At 38.1% G+C, this 20,367-nt stretch overlaps 1 long non-coding RNA gene across 1 annotated transcript; it reads right to left on the minus strand.

The window, feature by feature from the left end:
- Window positions 1–12,958: 12,958 nt before the first annotated feature.
- LOC137636266 (uncharacterized) lies at window positions 12,959–15,859 on the minus strand. The gene is made up of 3 exons (XR_011043014.1): window positions 15,708–15,859; window positions 13,996–14,167; window positions 12,959–13,290 (listed from the first exon to the last, which is right to left on the minus strand). It is a non-coding gene; the product is annotated as an uncharacterized lncRNA (long non-coding RNA).
- Window positions 15,860–20,367: the final 4,508 nt, after the last annotated feature.

Consider the following 20,367-nt stretch of genomic DNA (forward strand, 5'->3'; position numbering starts at 1 on the left):
TGTATATTCAAGTTTATGGTTTTTTATAACATCGATTAAAAAAAAATTTGCTATTATCAATTTATCTATTCTGGCTAATTAATTTTTTATTTATCATTACTATTATTGTTGCTGTAGATCACAAATAAGATATTTTCTTAGAACTCCCTCTGAAAATCCTCATCGTATTAATAACAGACTCATTCTATCAAATGAACCACATACTTTATAACTGGTTAGCACATACTCGATGCATTTCTGACCATTATCGCTAGTGCAAAGCACTCATTCGTCGTCTATAAACTTTCTACTCAAAGCGAAAATCTTACGCATATTCAGTGGACGAGGGTTTGCATACATGCAGAAATGAGTTATATTTCACTAAACATAACTCTTTGTTGGAGAGCAATTCTATAAAAATACTTGAATAACAACGTGGGTAGTTTGTAGAATAGCATGTGCACCCCTTCATTACTTAAATTAGAGGTAATTGGATGTTTTTTGTACAATAACAGGTGCACACGATAATCACTCAAATCAGATATAATTGTAAATGGTTAGTAGAATGACGGACACACCTACTAACTACTCAAATTAGAGGTAATTTGGAGTTATTTGTAGAATGGCGGACGCACACATTAATTACACAAATCATGGGTAATTGGCAGTTTATAGGAGGGTTATTTGCCAACGTTATAAGAAACTACCTTAGGTAAGGTTAGGTACCGATGCATATTTCTTTACGGGAAGAAATTCCTATTTTCTGTGCCCGTGGGAGGATCTGGCCGCTCATCTGCAAAGGCTCCCTTACCACCAATAGAAAACTGGAGTTCGGCATGCATGGTTAGGCCTACCTTGGCCTAATCAATGGCTAGATTAAGTAATAAAGCTTCAAAGAATAATTAACACCATTATTCACCTTGAGCCTAACTTACAGTAGGCTATAGGGCCATACCACATTACCGAACTAGCCTACTGTGCAGGCCAGCAGGCTTACGGTAGGCAATGCAGGATTGCTCACACAACTAGGTATTAACCAAAATTAATAATCAATTATATATAAAATTAATTATCTTAGTTTTTTAAACATTTTAGGAGACGTAGTCTACCTTAGGCTAAGTTTTCCTTCGCTATATCGTACGTTACTTTACGATATTTGCTTATTTAATGATAATAAATGCCTATATATACGATAATATCGTATTATACAATAATATAATTAGATTATTTTACCTTAAAATGGCGTAAATATTAAAATATGTAGAATCACGTGTCGAGTTCAACTTTGTTTACAGTTCCTGTACTTCTTCTTCTTCTTCCATTTTAGTAGGAGATCTGGCCACTTCTTACTCCGCAAAATAAGTTTGCGGCCACTCTATCCCTTTATAGATAAGTGCAAAGCTTCTTGAAGCTTATATTTATTGTTATCATTAAGTTTATATTACCTGTGCCTTGAATAAATTAATACCGTAATGAGATTCTCAATCTTTACTTTTATTCCCTTCTACCTTGAAATTAGATAGGATAACACCTTGCTATCATCAGTTTTGGCAACCTATTGTGGTCAGTTTGGACTTCTTAAACTCTTCTTTTATATGCATTGCCCTACCTATAAATGCAACCATATCACCTGCTAGGATTTTTCAGCGTACCTAAACTTATGTCTACATTCATTAGCTGTCCTAATCTTGGGCATAAAAAATAAATGTTCAGTAGTATCTTCTTCATCTTTGCACAAGTCACACAAATTATCTTCATACATTATAGAGTACACTACAATTTTTCATTTATGGCTGGCATAATATCATAGCGTAGCTTATTGTTCAATCTACGTACACATGGAAGAACAATATAAATATCAACCAATTTTGAATAAATGACCAATAGAACATCAAAATATGATTTATAATCCACATGTAAGAGATTAGTAATTCCAGTGCAACAGGAAACAATTGTGTTCATACGTATGCATAATTATTATATAAAAACACATTCATAGTACAGTATACATTAATGTATTTGCTTTCCTTCATACATTATTATATGTCTGAGATATTTAAAATAGGTTCCATAAATCAGCATAGCATTTCATAAGCCCCAGTGTTAAGCTCGTCTAGTGGGAAGGTTGTGCCCTGTGATTGGTTGCTTTGATAATGACGTCATTAACTATCGAGCTCATAATTGGTTCTTGACTCATGACGTCATTATTCATAGCTATTATTGATTTTTGATTGATGACGTCATTATCCATAACACTCGTTGTAATTACTTAAATACAGAAAGGAGAAGGGTGCATGTATTATAAATGTAAGAATACTTTAATTAAATGTCTTTTAATTAAACAAAAATAGTTTAACAATTACTGTTTTCTGCGTATATGGTATTACAAAATATTCTCTCCTTAAGCATTTATACCGGGAAATATCTGTTGTCTCATTGGCTGGTTGTATGTGACGTCAGACACTCGTATTCATGAATAAAAAAAAAAAGCTATACGTATTTTAGATTATTTAGAGCTTTGAAAATTAAATTTTACAAAAAAACAATCTTAACAATATTATTAATTATAGAATAAAATAAACAAAAAACTTATTAAAGGCTGTAAGTTAGATAAATAAGACATATTTGAAGGAATAATCAACTGACTTTCTGGCTACGATGTTCTATGCGTGTGTTCGTTTGTGCGTGAAAGAAGGTGATAACCAATCACAGCTGAGGAAGATATAGCCAATCAGAGGACTCGAATGTACCACTAAGAGTAACGGGAGCTTATGAGTTGCTGTTGGATAAACCTGCCCAATTACCCGTAAATTGACATTAAAACGTTTACGAAAACAAAATAGGATGAAAAAAAAAACGTCATGACTCCCGTGAATCTGATTTTTTCGTCAACAGCAGCTCATAAATCGGAGAAACCCTCTCGCCTTATGCATTTTTAGCGCGAAATATCTGTCGTCTCATTGGCTGATACGTCCTCTGTTGTGATTGGTGGTTGTATGTGACGTCAGGTAATAGTATTTTATGAATGAATTCGATTCGGTAGGAGTGAAATACCTATACGTATTGCAGATAAATTAGGTCTTATAAATTATATTTTTTCATAAAACGAAACTTATGATAGAATTAATTTACTAATTAAATAGATAATGAATCTTGTTCGAATGCTCAAGCTGAATAAATACGTATTTTTGAAGGAATAAATGATCTACGATTTGGCTACGATGTTAAACGATGTTACCTAGGGGTAAAAAAAACTATACGTATTCTAGATTACGTAGAGGTTAAAAAATTTAATTTCATAGAAAATAATCTTAGTAATATTATTAGTTTTAAAATAAAATAAATAAAGAATCTTATTAAAGGTCGTAAGTTAGATAAATAAGTCATATTCGAAGGAATAGTCGACTAACTTTCTGGCTACAATGATATATGTGTGAGTGTGTTCGTTTGTACGTGAAGTCGTAAAAAAACTATACGTATTTTAGATTGATTAGAGCTTGAAAAAATAAATTTTACAAAAAAAATCTTAATGATAGTATTAATTTTATAATAAAATAAATAAAGAATCTTATAAGAGGCCGTAGCTTAGATAAATAGGTCATATTTGAAGGAATAATTGACTAACTTTCTGGCTACGATGTTAAATGCGTGTGTTCGTTTGTGCGTGAAACCGTAGTAAACGAAGGCAATAACCAATCAGAACAGGGTAAGATACAGCCAATCAGAACTCTAGAATGTACCACCAAGAGTTACGGGGACTTATGAGTTGCTGTTGGAGAAACCTGCTCAAATATCAGTAAATTTACATTGAAACGCTTAACACATTGAACCCAATCAGAAATAGGATGAAAAAACCTCATTAGCTAGAGCGTTTGCGCGAAATGGCTCCCATGAAACTGACTTTTTGGTCAACAGCAGCTCATAAGTCGGAGGAACCCTCTCGTCTTATGCATTTTAGAGCGAAATATCTGTTGTCTCATTGGCTGAGACGTCCTCTTTTGTGATTGGTGGTTGTATGTGACGTCAGGGAAAAGTATTTTATGAATGAATTCGACTCGGTAGGAGGGAAATATCTATATATATATTGCAGATGAATTAGGACTTATAAATTATAATTTTCTATAAAAATAAATTTTTAATATAATTAATCTACTAATAAAATAGATATTAAATCGTTTTCGAATATTTAAGCTGAATAAATACGTCTTTTTTTGAAGAAATAATTAACTAGGTTTTGTCTATGATGTTTAAGTTGTATGTGGAAATTTGTAAACAAAGTTAATAACCAATCAGAGCTCAGAAGATACAGCCAATCAGAGGGCTGTAATATCCCGCAAAGAGAGAGCTCCTACGATTTTTGAGTTGCTATTCGAGAAATCAGTTACTTTATTCCATTAAAAGTTAAAAAAGCTTTACCACTATTTATTTTTTCACCAACAACAGCCCAAAAACCAGAGGAACCCTCTCGCCTTATGTATATTTAACAGGAAATATCTGTCTCATTGGCTGATTCGTCCTCTGCTGTGATTGTTGGTTACATGTGACGTCATAGAACTGTACTTTTATGAATGAAATTAAGTGCCAGATTTAGGGGGGAGGAAATACATATACGTATATCAGATGAATTAGGACTTAGATAATTAAATTTTACAAAAAAAAAGCATAAAAAGCTATTACTTCTTTAACTAAACAATTAAAGGCTCTTATTTAAGGCCGTTAGTTAAATAAATACGTCAAATTCGAAAGAATAATAGACTGTGTTTCTGGCTACGATGTCTAGTTATGAGAGGCGGAGCTGGAGATTTATTGTTTTATGGGAAATTAAAGATCTATATCAGCAAAATATATAGAGATAGTCCTTATAAGATGTTTATATAACATAATCTATCAAAAGTATACATTTTAGAGACCAAATCAGTGTTTTTATTAAGAAAATACGTTTGGTGACGTCATGAACAGTAGGATGCATTTTACAGACTGCTTAAATGACTGAATAATTTTGTTTGCTGGTTTGAAGTGTTGAAAATCGCTAATGATGAATATTCAATAGATATTATTATTATAAAGAGCTTATATAGTGAAGAAACTACCCACCTTTAAGTCGCATTTTGTAGAATTTCAAGTAAACTTTGACTATTTAAAGGAATAAATGACTGTTTTGGTTATGATGTTTGTGTGTGTGAAGCTGTAGCATATAATTTAAGCAAACATTAAACAGATGATGAAAAACGTGGATTAACTTACGATCTGAAAAATGCCCCAGCTGGTGTTGTAATATTGACATTAGTAGCCTATAATTTGATATTCAAATAAACTATATAGTTAGATTAGTGTGAACTAATAAGGTTAATATTTACTAATAACTAGAGGGAGCTCTAAAATTTAGGAGTAAAAAGTAGCTGGATTTCTTTTTAAGAAACTCAAAACTTGTAGAGATTAATGTCTCTTATATATACTAAAAATATCTCGCTCAACGAGCTGTTTAAATTCTGTATAACTGATTATCTTTGTGTGGTATGGATGGGGTGTTTTGGGGCAACATATGAATCTACTGGTCTTACACAAGGTAAGGCAATCTATACAGACAGACAGATCTACTTGCTGAGTCATCAACAGCCATTGCTTGACCCTCTCTGGTCCTAACTTGAGAGAAGAGGGGGCTTAGTGCTCATCATATGTATATAGGATCAGTCTCTAAGGCATTGTCCTCCTAGAGTGTTGTCATTTTACCTTGTCTCAGTCATTCTTTGTTGGAGAATTAGTAATATTACTATATGTAAATGTGTTTGCGGTAGCTCAAGTCTTACTGATTACCGCCTAATTTCCATAACTCCCATATCTAAAGTTTTTGAATGTCTTCTGGTAAAACGTCTTAATAGGTTTGTTGAAGGTAATCATCTATTCCCTAGTCTGCAATTTGGTTTTCGTAAAGGCCTTGGAGCATGTGATGCCCTTCTTACAATCTCCAATGCTGTACAGAAATCCCTTGATTGTGGTCAGGAAGTTCGTATGATTGGCCTTGATTTTAGTGCTACCTTTGACCTTGTTAATCATGAGGCCCTTGTTTTTAAACTCAAGCAGTTGGGAGTGGGTGGGTCGTTTCTTATCATTATTATTGATTTTTTAAGTAATAGATCTCAAAGTTGTTGTTGATGGGCACCATAGTGAGTATAGGAATGTGATATCCGGTGTTCCACAGGGTAGTGTTCTTGGCCCATTACTTTTCATACTATATACACATGACATGTGGTTTGGCCTAGAAAACAAGTTTGTTGCATATGCAAATGATGCTACTCTCTCTGCATCAATTTCATCCCCTGAATGTAGATCTGTGTTTGCTGAATCCCTTAATAGAGATCTAGCTAAAATTAGTGCATGGTGCAAATTGCGGGGTATGAAGTTGAATCCTTACAAAACTTAAAGTATGATTGTAAGTAGGTAAAGGACAGTGGCTCCTCAACCTCCGGATCTCAGTATTGATAACGTTTCTTTAAGTTTGTATGACTTGAAAAATTTTTGGTGTGATTCTCGACAGCAAATTTACTTTTGAGAAACACATTAGGTCTGTGTCTTCTTTAATTGCACTAAATATGGTTTATTGAGAAAGTCTTTCAATATTTTCGGTGATCAATCTATTCTGAAGAAGTGTTTTAATTCTTTCATTCTACCTTGTTTTGAGTATTGTTCTCCTGTCTGGTGTTCAGCTGCTGATTCTCATCTTAATTTGTTGGACAGAAACTTACGGTCTATAAAATTTCTTATTCCTGATTTACTGTAGATATTAATCTCTGGTACCGTCATTCAATTAGCTCGTTATGCATGTTGCACAAAATTGTTCATAATTCTGACCATCCTTTGCATTCAGATCCTGGACAATTCCATCCTGTTCGTAATACTAGGCAGGCAGTTAATTCTATATACACAGGCGTTTCTCCATCATGAGGCTCAATACTACACAGTATTCTAGAAGTTTTATGACAGCTGTTACCAAGTTGTGGAATGATCTTCCTAATCGGGTAGTTGAATCAGTAGAACTTCAAAAGTTCAAAGTTGGAGCAAATGTTTTTATGTTTACCTGGCTGACAAGAGCCTTTTTATAGTTTATATATGACATCTGTTTTTGACGATGTTAATAGTTTATATAGGACATATCTGTTTTGACGTTGTTACTGTTTTTAGAATGATTTATTGTTAATTTATTCTCATCATTTATTTATTTCCTTTCCTCACTGGGCTATTTTTCCCTATAGGAGCCCTTGGGCTTATAGCATCTTGCTTTTCCAACTAGGGTTGTAGCTTGGCTAGTAATAATAATAATAATACCAATAGAGTATCCTACATGGTGCACAGACGGAATATTACTTACGCAGATTGTTGGGGTTTCACTGAAGATTGCTGAATTACACCCCTACATTAGTAAGATGAGAAACAGCAAAAGAGAGACTGGCTATGGATCTAAACTTCTACATGCATTAGTTCAAGCAGGTTGGAATAATCCAGCACAAGGCAGGGGAAATAGTAAGCATATCATATATTAAGTCTCAACAGAGGATTTCAGACACTGTAAGCAATCTATGCATTGGATAAAAATCAGTAAGTTCCTCTGCGATGAGGCAGTAATGAATATCAGGCTACTCTGGAAAGACAAATGACAAGGAGCATAGACACTAAATTCTCTTCAGTCACTAAGAATAGTTTAAGGGTAGACGATGCCTTTGATGACCAATGAAAATTTCTCCAAAGACAGCGAACATAGCAGTTTTGTGGGATAATTTCTTCACAGGATGTCAAACAGGAGAAACAGCGAAAGAAATAAATCTACAGGTCCCAGCGGGAAGCCATCGAGTACGTGTTTGCGTACCCATAAATGCAGTGATGATTCAAGTGAAAACGCATTGGCATACTGAATCAAAAGCTATAACAGGATACTTCAGAACCCTCTGAGAAATCTAATTAAATTAGTGAAACATTGGAAAAATGAGATTCAAGGAGGCAGCACAGGAATGTAGATATCCCATACAAAAAGGGGAGCAAAGGCAGTTCAACGAGGCAGGCATCAAGGGGGACGAGGAATCAGCTATGCCACAGTTAGAATAAGCAGCTGTAATTACAATTTACCAGAAAAATAAGAGATGTGACAAAATCCAGCTACAATGTACAAGTGAAATGCGAGTTTTGTGCACCTGAGAGGCTGTGCCAATTTCTCCGCTAGCGTTGGGTTATGTTTTTACTGCGGAAAAATCTGACAATTTGCAAACCATTATTATGGGGAAAAAGTCGCATGCCTAGCAAGGTCGCATTGGATGGTACAATAAGCACCATTTCTGCAAGTGATATTAGCGGCAACAGGCTAAAAAGCTGAAGACGTCGTCAGTGGCTGGGAGGTCTGATTGAGATGTGTCCAATGTTGTTGCTGCGCCATACATGCAATTGACCATGAATGTTAGCTTCATTTATTAAAAGATAAAAAAGGTGCACATCAGAAATTGTAACTGATACTAAGGCTGAGGTATGCAATGCTGGGTCAGTACAGGTACTGAGCCTGGAAATTGCTGTGAAAAATCTAAATAAATCAGAATTAGATTTCCAACATGCACCAGAAGGTCACAGGTGTGTACTGTAATAGGATGTTGTCAGGTTAACACCGAGTGTAGCAGCTTGTCAAAAAGTGAGTGTATGCATTTTGTCAATGGGACACACAATACTCTGATGCAGGTGTTGAGGTGCCAGTGATGGGAGATGAGAATGAGAGAGAGATTACAATAGATGAAGTGAGGAGAGCACTAGATGAAACGAGAGTAGGAAAAGCGTCTGGTATGGATAGTGTGAGAGCTGAGATGTTGAAGGAAGGGGGTGTGACTGTACTTGAATGGTTGGTGAGATTGTTTAATATGTGTTGTCAATGGTACCAGTAGATTGGGTTTGTTCATGTATTGTACCACTATATACTGTAAGGGTAAGGGAGATGTGCATGAGTGTTGTAATTCAAGAGGTATTAGTTTGTTAAGCGTAGTTGGAAAAGTGTATGGTAGAGTAATGATTAATAGGATCAAGGATAAAACAAAGAATGCAATCTTAGAAATACAGGGTGGTTTTAGAAGAGGTAGGGGTTGTATGAATCAGATTTTTACAGTTAGGCAGATATGCGAGAAATATTTAGCAAAAGGTAAGGAGGTGTATGTTGCGTTTATGGATCTGGAGAAAGCGTATGATAGAGTTGATAGGGAAGCAATGTGGAATGTGATGAGGTTATATGGAGTTGGTGGAAGGTTGTTGCAAGCAGTGAAAAGTTTCTACAAAGGTAGTAAAGCATGTGTTAGGATAGGAAATGAAGTGAGTGATTGGTTTCTGGTGAGAGTGGGGCTGAGACAGGGATGTGTGATGTCGCCGTGGTTGTTTAACTTGTATGTTGATGGAGTGGTGAGAGCGGTGAATGCTCGAGTGCTTGGACGAGGATTAAAACTGGTAGACGATAATGACCATGAATGGGAGGTAAATCAGTTGTTGTTTGCAGATGATACTGTACTGGTTGCAGACACAGAAGAGAAGCTTGGCAGATTAGTGACAGAAATTGGAAGTGTGTGAGAGAAGGAGGTTGAGAGTTAATGTGGGTAAGAGTAAGGTTATGAGACGTACGAGAAGGGAAGGTGGTGCAAGGTTGAATCTCATGTTGAATGGAGAGTTACTTGAGGAGGTGGATCAGTTTAAGTACTTGGGGTCTGTTGTTGCAGCAAATGGTGGAGTGGAAGCAGATGTACGTCAGTGAGTGAATGAAGGTTGCAAAGTGTTGGGGGCAGTTAAGGGAGTAGTAAAAAATAGAGGGTTGGGCATGAATGTAAAGTGAGTTCTATATGAGAAAGTGATTGTACCAACTGTGATGTATGGATCAGAGTTGTGGGGAATGAAAGTGATGGAGAGACAGAAATTGAATGTGTTTGAGATGAAGTGTCTAAGGAGTATGGCTGGTGTACCTCGAGTAGATAGGGTTAGGAACGAAGTGGTGAGAGTGAGAACGGGTGTAAGAAATGAGTTAGCAGCTAGAGTGGATATGAATGTGTTGAGGTGGTTTGGCCATGTTGAGAGAATGGAAAATGGCTGTCTGCTAAAGAAGGTGATGAATGCAAGAGTTGATGGGAGAAGTACAAGAGGAAGGCCAAGGTTTGGGTGGATGGATGGAGTGAAGGAAGCTCTGGGTGATAGGAGGATAGATGTGAGAGAGGCAAGAGAGCGTGCTAGAAATAGGAATGAATGGCGAGTGATTGTGACGCAGTTACGGTAGGCCCTGCTGCTGCCTCCGATGACCGCGGAGGTAGTAGCAGTAGGGGATTCAGCATTATGAAGCTTCATCTGTGGTGGAAAATGTGGGAGGGTGGGCTGTGGCACCCTAGCAGTACCAGCTGAACTCGGTTGAGTCCCTTGTTAGGCTGGGAGGAACGTAGAGAGTAGAGGTCCCCCTTTTTTTTTTTTTTCATTTGTTGATGTCGGCTACCCCCCAAAATTGGGGGAAGTGCCTTGGTATATGTATGTATGTATATCTATTTTAACGTTGTTGATGTTTTTAGAATGATTTATTGTTAATTTGTTCTCATCATTTATTTATTTCCTTATTTCCTTTCCTCACTGGGGTATTTTTCCCTATTGGAGCCCTTGGGCGTAGAGCATTTTGCTTTTCCAACTAGGGCTGTTGCTTGGCTAGTAATAATAATAATAATTATTAGTGTCTGTAACTGATAATACACTCCTGCCACTTTTATTGCTCCTCAATGGGTGGCAATACCACTAACCTGTGAACAGATCTATTGATAACTGTCACTATGTCTCTAGTATTGTTCTGGTCTTTGTATTTTGCATCCAATTCTCACATCTCTTGCCTGACTATTTCTGTATCTACAAGCTGTCCTATTTTCTATTACTCTCACACAACATTTTTATCTTTTATTATAACGATATCACCGACTTGTATGTTTCTCTCCGAGTGCCACTTTCACCGTACAATGAGTGTGAAGATATCTCTCTGCCGCTTACTCCAATAAGTGTTGACAACATTTTGTATAAAGTTTAAACACTTCTTAATGTCACCTGAAGTAGACCATGAAACAGATGGTACTCTATTTCATGCTGTACCCAAAAGTAAATAGTTTGGACACAATGGTCCTAATTCCACATCTATACCAGGTTTCAATCCAATAGGCTTGCCATTCATTAAGTCTGGTATTTCAAAAAAAGTTCTGTAAATCACATAAATATTAAAATAGTAGCCCCTACGAGCAATAACAGAAACCTTTTTTTAGTTAACTAATGCCTCACACCGTTTGGCCATACAGCATTTGCTGAACGAATAAATTTCCATTTCAAGCCTTCTTTTGCTCCAAATTCAGTGACCTCATGCATGTCCCATTGTTGTGAATGTCACTCTTCAGGTCTTTATTTGCCAATACTATTTGTGAGCTTCAATCAGTGCACAGTATCAGGATAGCTATGAACAGTTGTGAATCTTCTGAAACACATTAAAAGACTGTTATATTCATCAACAACATCAATGTACATGCCTCATGTGACAATATAATTGAATATATCCCCATAGGCCTTCCCAGTTGTTCTTTTCTTTACATTATCTTTGATTTGAAAAGGTCCAAATGTCCGAATCTTTGTGAGTTGGGGACCTTTACTCATGAAACATACCAAGCTTATGCGTTAGTTTTGCCTTAACAGTTCCCCTCTGTTGTTTTGCCTTCTTCTGTGCCTCCAGTAACATCCCAGCAATGTTGTCCTCTCCAGTAGAGCTGCCCTTTTTACCTGTCATGTTGAGTACTGCTGAAATGCTTGCTTGGATACCACATAAACTCGGGTTGTCTTAATAAAAACTTTATTTCGACCTGTAAGAATTACAGTATAACAAGTCAATAAAACATACCAACACCACAAACAATTTACTTATCAATACAGCAGAAACATGGGTAATCACCACATAACATAAACATATATAAACTCACACCAATAATTATAAGAATAATCATTATCATGTCATTACACAATCACCATTACCACCAAGTCAGTACATAAGTAACAATTAACTAAAAAAGAGTCACTTACGACAATGCCCCATCTCTGATACTTATCAGAAATATCTTGTAACAAACGTCAAGTAATTTCTCCCATCATCTGTAGCATTAACACATATCCTTAAAGAACACAAGTTACATGTCAACACCATTTTGGATAGCAAGAGGAATGCACAGTTGCACTTCTCGCTAACAACACACGAAAACCCAGTAATGTGTACAACCTCCATCGGCTTCACAGTGGATTCGTTGATAGTCACACCACGACCAACCAACACCACAATTATAGTATGCACACACTTTACTAAACTTGAAAGTTATGACAAAGAAGAAAATATATTATTATTATTATTACTAGCTAAGCTACAACCTGAGTTGGAAAAGCAGGATGCTATAAGCCCAAGGGTTCCAACGGGGAATAATAGCCCAGTGAGGAAAGGAAATAGATAAAGTACAAGAGGAGTAATGAACAATTATAAAATATTTTAAGAATGGATACAACATTGATATAAATCTTTCATATAAAGACTAAAACCTTAAAGAAAAAAACAAAACAAGTGGAAGAGTTATAAGATAGAATAGTGTGCCCAAGTGTACCCTCAAGTAGAGATTTCTACCCCAAGGCAGTGGAAGTCTATGGCACTACCTGAGACTAGAGAACAATTTTGATTTCTCACTGTTTGCTCATGACCACGGAACAGATCTGAAATGGGTATTACACGTTTTTGCCTGGCCTGGCACACTGTAATCCTCACGAAAAAGTCTTTGCAGTGTTCGTTCCTTCCCTTTACGCGTATTTCTTGCTACTTCGTTCAAGAATGGAGCTTTCAGACTGACTTGCTGATTCTGCAAACTATAATGAAGCTGTGGCCAGAATTTTCCAATGGGACAGAAGAGAAGACAAGTGTGCCCTGGAAGTTGCATATTTATGAAAAAGTAATTAGAAAATAAAGACAAATTTTGTAGATTCTAAACTCTGAGACTAAAATAGCAATCTGGGGGGAGCAAGATATAGCTATGCCACTATAGAATCCTCACCTAAGAGCCCAGCTTCACATTGAGATCCTCGTAATTGTTTTTTTTTGACTGGGTTATGAAAACTCATGAAATTTCGTTCACTTGAGATGTTTCTTCAGTTGTGGAAAGAGGTGATAGTCGGAGGGGATCACGTTTGGAGAGTAAGGCGGGTGGTCGACCAATTTGAAGCCAAAGTCGCGTATTTTCCGTAGAGTTTCATGTGCTGTTGGTGCTGTATGAGAGATTGATAAATACAAGATAACCAGTTGTAAAATAAATATGGTTCATGTATTGTTAATGATGAGTAATATTATTTTGGACCAAACAAAATAATACGGCCGAGAACAGTATATTTCTACGTTGAATTTCCGATTAAAATTAAATTTTTTTATAAGTGTAGAATGTAGTTTTTTCCTTGTCGTAACTTAGAATTCTAGTTTTGTAAACTGTGCGATTGTCGATGCTCACTAATGAAGTGTAAATTTAAAAAATATTTTTAGTTAACAAGAAGAGATCAATACCATAAGCGTGGAAAGAAAATGAAAATTGCATCTACCAGAATGATCAGCTTGGTTGATGTTGTTGTGTCCAGTGTCTTCTAGGAGATACACTCCAAAATCAAACTATTATTCTATTGGGTAGTGCCATAGCCTCTGTATCATGGTCTTCCACTGCCTTGGGTTAGGGTTTAGAGTTCTCTAGCTTGAGGGTACTCTCAGGCACACTATTCTATGTTTCCTTATTTCATTTCCTCATTAAACTATTTTCCTTGTTAGAACTATTGGGCTTATAGCATCCTGCTTTCCCTAGTAGGGTTATAGCTTAGCTAGTAATAATGATAATCATAATATTTGGCTGTAAGGACACAACCCATCTAAACTAATTCAGGGTAATTATGAACACTATTTATTTGATCTACAATATGGATACCACTCACCTTTTCATAAATCATATGTGAAAGGGACAAATGTATCGAGTGTAAGCAAGAAAAAGGACAGCATCTTTCTCTGGTGACGAGGGGACCAAGATGTGGCCCCAAGGCTCCGATTAGACTGGAAACTGCTGGACAAACATCTGGGGTGCCGTCAGAAGCCCATCTTCCACAAGATCTGCAAAAGGAAGAAATAAACAGTACAGAAGGTCCTTAAACTTACAAATATAATAGGTTACAAGAAGCTGTTTGTAAGTCAAATTTAGTTAGATTTTGACTTAGGGTAAGCCTAACCTGGAACCCATGACTTTGATTTCCAACTAGAAAAGTCAACAAATAGTCAGGTTTCATATGCGAATCCTCGATAAGCAGGGGATGACTATATACATTAAACTGGAAGTGTTGAAAACTCAAATATTCCTTCGGCTTATGAATATATTACAAAACCAACCTATCGTTTCAAACTTTGGTTATAAAGCTACAGAGTGAGTTGTCAAATAAAGTGTATAAAACAAATGCACTACAGTACATCATTCTAAATTGATTTTGCTTCATTACTAAAAATCCAATTATAAAGAGAGTATTTATACTGAATATGTTAGTGAAACAGAAAAATTGCATAAAGAAAATAGAAATGAATCTTTCAGTCTCTAAAACAGTGTATATCTTCAGCATCAACCAAGCTGACCATTCTGCTAAATGCAATTATATTTTTTTTTCTTTTTTTACAGTATTGGCCTCTTTCCAACTACCCTTGTCCTTATGTTTTTTTAAATGACCTTATTTTCTCGACAATTTTAGGCTTTTGAGAGTATGAAATTCCTATAGTAGCATTTACGTAAAATATTTCTAATATACTTTTAAACATAAAATGAAACCAGGGTTGTATAGAAATGCCTAAAAACCAAAACTATTAATGTGACAAATCCCTCCAAATTTTAACTAGTTCACCAATCCTTTCAAAAGACACTTTACTCCAATCCTTAAGTAATTTCTAATATTTGAAGAATAAATAGATACTGGTATATATAAAAATACCTAAAAAGCAAAGCTATTATTACTACAAGTTCCTCCAAATTTCAACTAGTGCACCAATCCCTTTCAAAAGGGTACACTGCACTAAATGGAAACTGGGGAGCATTTCTGTCTGCAATGAGATTACATAAAAATCATCTAAAATTTTACTAAATAATGATGTGGATTTTTACTCCAGAAGTCAAATATAAAATTCAGCAATATATTGTATGAATAAAAAACTAATTCTAAACATTTCCTGAAAGACAAATCTTATGAAATAACATGAAATGGATAGAAAGTGACCTTTACACTGATAAGCCCTTTTGACAATGCAGTAATACTCCCTCTTGGCATGTCAGTTCCAACTTTAGGTCAGTCTACAAAAATAAAATCTTAGTTAAGTAGTTTTATAAGCGTACTTTACAGTACTATACTTCACACAGAAGCTTAATACTGTATAAGGATTATATAAAATGGTAGCAGAAAAGTAATGACAGTTCTGCATTAAATGAAATAATTTTGTTCAATTACAGCGTTTCATCATGAACTTATAAAATATCTGACATTTAGAATTTCAGTTGGATTTGCGTTTGTATATCTGGATGTTTGGAAGTTAAGAGCCTCCCTTTATAGAGTGAAAATCAACTTACATCTGGTCTCTTGGAAACCAATGAACTAAATGGAAGAGTATATTACCATACCTGGAAAAGCTCTGTGTTTGGAAAGTGTCCGAGCAACAGGATTAACGAGCAGACCGTGCAAGACGCTATTCAATCCACCTCAGTTGAGCAACTTAGTTTCTCAGACATCCTGAAAGAAGATGGATCATTCAGATTTACCAAGATTGATTGAAGATTGTTATCAAGTGTAAACAAGTACATAAGAAAAGACTCTTTACTAATAAAAGTATTAACAAATATCAGAGGCACAAGAATAAAATCTCTGACCATCATTTTAGGGTTAGGAAAATGTCCATACCTGTTAAAATTACATGTAAATATTATTATTATTATTACTAGCTAAGCTACAACCCTCATTGAATATGCAGGATGCTATAAGCCCAAAGGGCTCCAGCAGGGAAAATAGTCTAGTGAGGAAAGAAAATAAGGAAACAGAAGTGTGACCGAGTGTACCTTCAAGCGAAAGAACTCTAACCCAAGACAGTGGTACAATTATGGCACTACCCAAGACTAGAGAACAATGGTTTGATTTTAGAGTACTGTATCCTTCTCCTAAAAGAGGTGCTTACCATAGCTAAAGAGTCTCTTCTATCCTTACCATGTAGAAAGTAGATACAGAACAAATACAGTGCAGTAGTTAACCCCTTAAGCAAAAAAGAATTGTTTGGTGATAGTGTTGTCAGGTGAATGAAGACGGAGGAGAATGGGAAAGAAAAGGCCAGAGTATTCGGTGTATGTGTAGGCGAAGGGAAAATGAGCAGTAACCAGAAGGGGATCTAGTGTAGTACAATATGGCCAGTTGAAACGACCCAATAACTCTAGCGGTAGTATCTCAACAGATAGAATAAGCAGCATGAAGAGAAAATGGCAGTAGAATTGATATACGTAAATGGAAATAAAAAAAATCAAAGAATATCATTTTGTAATGAAGTTTCTCTTGTTTTAAGAACAAGAGATTTGTTTTCATGTCAGAACATACGATTAAAAGCCAAGATTATTTACGGCCAAAATACTACAAATTTTAAAAATAAGTTGCATTTTTCCTAGCTATACAAACCTGAGTTCTTTATAAGGGTTACCTCTGTGATTTTGTTACAACAAAATTGATGAAATATCGTGGGGCTAGCAACATTGTGTGGTTGCAGATTATTCCAACCTAGCTCGCGGTGTCGGAGCTAGCTCCTTTGTTATCACTCTGTTCTTGGTCAGGACTTGTAGCGTGAATGAGTTGGGAAATATATATAAACTAGAAGGGAATTCAGTAGAGTGCAGTCCTCACCCCCAGAAACTTATTTCTCGACTATTTGCTTGCCCTTAACCTTTGACCTTAACATGTATTAATTGGCGTGGATTTTCATACACTCAAATATAAACCAAGTTTGAAGTCTCTGTGACAATGATGTACAAATTGTGGGTGATTACATGAACTGGACATTTTCCTTGACTGTAACCTTCCAAAATTTAATCATTTGCAGCTTTTTACATAGCAGTTAATCCCTGCAAGTTTCATTAATATACAATTAAAATTATGGTCAGGAAGCTGTTTACAAACAGGGGGTAAAACATAACCTCCTTCCAATTTTGGTGGAAGAGGTAATGATTCAAGTTTGTAGAGCTAGGAAAAATGACAAATTCGGAGATAATTTGTATTTTTCCTAACCATACAAACCTTAGCTATTTACATAGGGTATTACTTTCGGCGTAGCTGAAATGACGAGCCATTAGATTTTTAACGAGGGCTAACTACCCTCTCGCTAGTTAGCGAGGGGGTAGGGGAGGGGTAGCTAGCTACCCCTCCCCCCTCACACACCGGTGAACTGATTCACTTCGCTTAGAGGTAGGACTTCACGGGGGACAGGGCTGGCGGGCAAATATGTGTAAATAGCTAAGGTTTGTATGGTTAGGAAAAATACAAGTTATCTCTGAATTTGTCATTTGTTCCGTAACCGAAATACAAACCACGCTATTTACATAGGGTGACTTAACCCTTAGGTAGGGTGGAAAAGTCCCAGCCTTACTGGCTTTGGCTTTGCCCGGGGACTCAGAATCCGAGTGAGTAGCACTTGAGAAAAGGAGTCCCTGCACCTCGCAAATTCCTTGCTCCGCAAGGAACGTGCGGCCTACACAAGCTTGTGTGTGAAGGAATGAAGTGTGACTTGTCCTAGGAAGTTGACCTGAAGTCCTTTAGATGGAATTCTAGGCTAGGACGTTCCCAATACCACCTCGTCAGGGTATGGGGGACGCAACAGTATTATATTATTACTAGGAACACAAGGAAGCATGGTTTACCTGCAGTGGTTTGAGGTCAGCTATGCAGAGAACCCAGGATGCTACTTTCCCCAAGAGAGGGGAGGATGAAGAAAAGAGTACGGGACAGACATACTCTTTCCTTCATGCAGTCTAAAACCGGGTAACAATGCCCTCAACCTTCTGCTACTTGTCCATTAAGGAGCCTCAGGTTAGACCAGCTGTTGTGTAGCCACCACAGGGCCGATAGAGAAAGTATCGAGGCTCCTGTGGGTCACGTCCTGCAGGTAGTGGGCTGTGAAGGTCGTTTGACGCTTCCAGACTCCAGCTTGTAGCACCTGCGTCACAGAGTAGTTCCTCTTGAAGGCCAGGGACGTTGCGATGCCTTTGACATCGTGTGCTCTAGGGCGACGTGACGGAGGAGGGTCTGGATTTAGGGCGTGATGGATGACCCTTTGAATCCAGGCTGAAAAGGTATTCTTGGTGACCCTCCTCTTCGTCCTTCCTGTGCTCACAAACAGGGCTTGCATGTGAGGACGATCTGCAGCTATAATTTTAAGATAACATCCCAGACTCCTTACTGGGCATAGTAGGAGATGGTCTTGGTCATCTGTTACAGAACGGAGACTCGAAATCCTTTTGAGTCTAGCAACCAACTCAGTGACGAACCTGAACGTTACCTCCCCCTATCCTCTTGAATGGGCGACGTTGTACGAGAGACCCTGAGTTCGCTGATACTCTTGGCTGAGGCCAGAGCGAGCAGGAGCACCATCTTCCAAGTCAGGTGACGATCAGAAGTCTGGCGCGATGGTTCGCAAAGAGGTCTCTTAAGAGCCCTAAGAACCCGAACCACGTTCCATGGAGGAGGTCTCACTTCCGACTGGGGGCGGGTAAGTTCGTAGCTTCGTATGAACAAAGAAAGTTCCCGTGAGGGGGAAATGTCTATTCCTTTCAGCCTGAAGGCCAGGCTTAAGGCTGAGCGGTAGCCTTTTACCACCGAGACCGAAAGGCGCATTTCCTCCCGCAGATATACAAGAACTCCGCTATTGCTGGAATAGTAGCATCGAGGGGAGAGATACCTCTCCCACGACACCAACCACAGAAGACTCTCCACTTCGCCTGGTAGACCCCTGCAGATGACTTTCGCAGGTGTCGAGACATCCGCTCCGCAACTTGTTGCGAAACGCCTCTCTCTGTGAGGAGATGCTGGATAGTTTCCAGGCGTGAAGCCGAAGCGATGCTACGGCTTTGTGGTAGATGTTGCAGTGTGGTTGCTTGAGTAGCTCGTGTCGTGGGGAAAGCTCTCTCGGGAGTTCTGTCAGGAGATGCAGAAGGTCCGGGAACCACTCTGCATGGTGCCATAGCGGAGCTATCAGAGTCATAGACAGGTTGACCGATAGTCTGGTCTTGTTGAGCACCCTTCTCATCAGACAGAACGGTGGGAAGGCGTAGACGTCGATGTTGTCCCACCGTTGTAGGAAGGCATCTTGGCAGAGTGCCTTGGGGTCCGGGGCCAGGGAGCAGTACAGCGGCAGCTTGAAATTCAAGGCTGTCGCGAACAGGTCCAAATAAGTCAAGACTTTGTTGGCTACTAGAGGGTCCAAAGACCACTCGGCACTCACTATCTGCGAGGCTCTGCTCAGACTGTCGGAGAGCACATTCCTTTTGCCCGGAATGAAGCGAGCCGATAGTGGTATTGAGTGGACTTCGGTTCATCTCGGTATCTTTAATGCACGATGGGAAAGCTGTTGTGAAAAGGTACCTCCCTGCTTGTTGAAATAAGCCACTACCGTGGTGTTGTCGCTCACTGAGTGACCCGCCAGGGTATATTGGAACTGTTATAGGGCCAGATATACGGCCTTCATTCCTAGCAGATTGATGTGGAGGTACTTTTCTAATTCTGACCATAGGCCTGAGATCCTTTGGTTCAGAACGTGGCACCCCCCCTTCTTTTGACGCGTCCGAGAACAGTATCAAATTCGGGGGAAGGACGAGAAGATGCACTTCCTTTCGAAGGTTTCCGTAGGTCAACCACCACTGCAGGTCCATTCGTTCCGCAGGTCCCGTAGGGATCAGTGTCCGGGGAATCGTTGCCTTGATTCCACCGGGACTTGAGCCGCCATTGCAGGGATCTCATCCTGAGGCGGCCGTTTGGAACTAGAAGGGCCAAGGGGGAAAGGTGACCTAGGAGACGTAACCAAGAATGGGCTGGAAGCTCTCCTCGTCTGAGGAAAGGTTCTGCGACTCTCCTCAGCCTTGCTATCCTGTCATCTGATGGAAAGGCTTTGTGGAGATTGGTGTCTAATATCATGCCTAGATATACCAGTTGTTGAGATGGAAGCAGAGAAGCCTTCTCGAGATTTACCATGATCCCTAGATCTTGGCAAAGTCCCAGAAGCTTGTCTCGGTGTCAAAGAAGGGTCGATTCCGAGAC

Source organism: Palaemon carinicauda, unplaced genomic scaffold, assembly GCF_036898095.1.
Source record: "Palaemon carinicauda isolate YSFRI2023 unplaced genomic scaffold, ASM3689809v2 scaffold263, whole genome shotgun sequence".
Classification (NCBI taxonomy): domain Eukaryota; kingdom Metazoa; phylum Arthropoda; class Malacostraca; order Decapoda; family Palaemonidae; genus Palaemon; species Palaemon carinicauda.